Source organism: Octopus bimaculoides, chromosome 2 (assembly GCF_001194135.2).
Source record: "Octopus bimaculoides isolate UCB-OBI-ISO-001 chromosome 2, ASM119413v2, whole genome shotgun sequence".
NCBI lineage: Eukaryota > Metazoa > Mollusca > Cephalopoda > Octopoda > Octopodidae > Octopus > Octopus bimaculoides.
In genome coordinates, this window is record NC_068982.1 from 73160144 (window position 1) to 73164213 (window position 4070).

The window sequence follows — 4070 nt, forward strand, 5'->3', positions numbered from 1 at the left end:
TATATATATATATATATATATGAAGGAAAAGAGAACTACAACACTCTTATTATTATTATTATATATATATATAATTCAAAAAATTGGAGTCAACAAGAAGGAATACGGCTGGACATTTATTTTTTAATCACTTCAATTGTTTCCACGCAACGTAGTTCTCCAGGTGTGAAGGTACTTGATTATGCAGCTGTTGTCTTGCATTATGACATCTAGTTGTGTCTCCTCAGGCGATATATAAATATTATCTCCCTAAGGTTAAAATCCTCAGCTTCAAGAACATCCTATCTGTCTGTCGTGGCCTGGATTTAGTAATAGTCACTGCTTTGAATGTGTAGACGTAGTGGATGGTGATTCTGGTACTGTTAAATTGGTTGTCGTTTTAAAGGAATTAGCATTTTATTTCTTTGTACTGATTTGTTCTTCATGGTTGGTTACACATGCGATTGTCCTTAGCTGGCCTTTAAGATTCAACGCTCGGGCACATACACGCATATACACATACACGCGCACACACACACACACACACACACACACACACACATATATATATATATACATATATATACATATATATACACATGCACCTACATATACATATGTACATACCCTCTTACATATACGGATATGTACGCGTACTCACACACATCCACATATATAAACATACCTACACTCGCACGCATATGCATACACACGCTTACACATATATATATCCATACACATATACAAATACACAAACATATATACGCATATATATATATACAACGGGCTTCCATGTAGTTTCCATTTAACAAGTTCTATCACGTGGCTTTGATCGGAACGGGACTTTAGTGAAAAACATTTGCAATATATACACCGCGAAATCGGGGAACCGCCAATGGCTCGGAAAGGACCCTTGATCTCTTATTTTGTTATATACATGCGCGTACAGACGTGTATGTTTCGTGTGTGTGTGTGTGTGTGTGTGTGTGTGTGTGTGTGTGTGTGTGTGTGTGTGTGTGTGTGAATAGGTCCACTACCACCGCTTGACAACCGGCTTCGTTTACATCCGCGTAACCTCACGGTTCAACATAAGCGACCCTTAGAATAAGCACCAAATTTTAAAAATATGCGCTGGGATCGATTTGTTCAATGAAACCCTTTTAAGGTGGTGTACCAGCATGGCTGCAGTCGAATGACTGGAACAGGTAAAAGGTAAAAGATAAGACTGGTAAATAACAATTGGCCATTCTACTATTGAAGAGATGATTATAGCAAAAAAGGTGGACTCGTTGTCGTTCTAAATATATATCTAAACAAGGGGTTCGCAACCATCTTTTATCTATGGATCCTTTTGATTACTATTTTACTCTGGTGGACCCCCGTAGTCATTCGATTGTTATAAACTAGTTTTGTAGATACTACTTTCAAAATTCCTATTTCGTACATCAACTTGTATAGGTTTGAACTATGTAAAATGTTCGAGAAAGAAACCGAGCTGTTTCTTGCATTACATGCCAATACACACAACTAAAGCAGAAAATTTTAAGGGCCCTTAAGATACTATTGTGGATCCATAATTTACTATTTTGTTGCGTAGACCCCCAAAATTCTTGTATGGATCCCGGTTGAGAACCACTTATCTAAACAAACGAGGTACCTACTCATACAGCTAATGATAAACGGTAATCATACACAATAAAGTAACAAACTGAAGAATCTGAAGAAATTTCCTTAACTGAAGTGAAACAAGCCATGAAACGCTTGTCACATAACACCATATTGTTTAGAGGTCAAATGGATTCAATGTGGAAATAAAAGTGCAAATATGTGCACAATAAATCATACTCAGAAACGCACAAATGATAATGGGGTACAATATTCAAATTCTTATGCTGAATCCCCCCGCAGAGATTTAAAATTGCACTTTCCAAATAATAAAAATGCTAAATAGACTTGCCCAGTGGGTCGTAGCTTAATTGGGATTTTTTAAAATATCTTTGTGAAAGTTATACATAATGTTTCTGCTGCTATTTGCATATCAGCCTCTGTAGGAAACACATCAGTTTTGTTAGAAGAACAATACATAACTGGTGTACTACAGTATATAGTACATGTGACGTCCAAATAGTGACAAGATTCTATATGAAAATCTAATCTAATAACTGTTCGAGAATTTAAATACACATCTTGAGAAAATAAACAATTATGTGTTGATGGAAGTTGTTTATGGAAGCGTTGAGACGGCCCTGGGGTAAACAGAGAGATAAAGAAAGAGACAGGGAAGGAGGCTCATAGAAAGAAACAGAAAGTGAGAGGAAAAGAAACAGAGGTAAACAGAGGTGACTAGAAACAGAGAAAGAGACAGAATTTTAAATGGAATTAAAGAAACAAGAATGAGGATAATTCTATGGAGAAATGAATGTGGAAAAAGCAAAAGCAATTCCAAGAAATAATCAGTCTCTGAGGCAGCTGAAACAGCAAACTGATTATAAAAATGGTGAGGAGCCGGCAGCATAATAGGTAAATGTATAAGTGCTCTATCTAGAAAATGTGGTTGGTGTTGGATTAAGATGATCGTGAGATCAATTTACATATGTTCGCAGGCCCACCAGGCAATACGTTAAACTAAATGCTAGATTAATTATAGATGATTTTTTTTTAAATAATGTATATTTCATTGTAATTGCATGAATTCTGTATGAAATAACATATTTAACGATAAAACCATTTAATGCATTGCACTCTATCAAAAATAGGTTAGCAAGAAATAAAATGTAGTATTAATATACTGTAGTTTAATGTTGGCTGTATATTTTCATCTGATTGTAAAAAAGCGAACAGGTTTGCATGCGTATTAAAATAAATTTCGTACAATTTTAAAATCCAGTAAACTCTTTCAGTGGCGCTATCAAGGGGATTGTGTATCTGAGGTTCAGCAGATATTGCCATTGTCCGTGCTTACGTTTAGTATCATAGTCAAATTTCCAAATGAGTATCACTTAGTAGCATGTACCACGCTGTTACTGATTATTTTAGTAGGTAATCGCGGGCAGACATAAACATTGTCTTGACCTTGCACCGCATCCAGGATGTGACAATTTGATGGAATGAGTGCTGCACCTGCACTGAGATGGTGCTCATTACAGCCGAGTAGATTGTAACAACACGAAATGAAATAGTTTGTTCAAGAACACAACGAGTTACTCAGACCAGGAATTCGAAACCATGACCTTGTTAACCACTAGGCCAGGCACCTTTGCTCTCTGCCTCAAACTATTCCCTTCTATAAATGCACACATCACCCCGCCTCCTCTTCCCTTCCTAACACCCCCATAGAACCACATTCCCTTCAAGACCCCTAACTCCTTTCTTCCTTTTTCTAAACACCTTTTCTTATTCTTTATTATTCGTAATGAAAGACTAGCATCCAAAACATCAAAGCTTTCCCATCTTTTTAAGTCAACTAATACATTTGTAAAAACTTGTCCGTTCCATGTTGACTTACTTTTGTGCTCATTACCTTAACATTAATCCCGAGACATTTTTCTCTCTCTGTTTCCCGCGTCTCTCTCTCTCTCTCCCTCTCACCATTTCATTTTTTCCTCTCATCACTTTCTGTCGAAGAACATAGGCTCTATACGTCATAGATTTTTCCATTCTTCCCGAGCGTCGTCAAACTAATTGTTTGTTCTCGAGCATCGTCAAACTGTTCGTTCCCCCGACTTACTTAGTCTTTTGTTTCCTGTACCTTTAAGCTATATATGTATATGTGTGTGTGTATATATAGAGAGAGAGAGCGAAAGAGAGAGAGAGAGGGAGAGAAAGATTTAATCGTCAATATTTTTTCCTTTATGGTACATACATACATACATACATACGTACATCCATACATGTGCATGTGCACACGCACTGCCCACATACATGTGCACAAGCAAACAAAAAGAACGCAGTTCAGATAACGGACAGTTAACGACTATTAAAAAGGTTACAAGACGCAACGAAAATTTTAGGAGAAATAAATAAATGAGTGGAAACTTTACCGGTGAGTGTTAAATAATGAGGTACTAAGAGAGAATGACTCTCCCCAGACA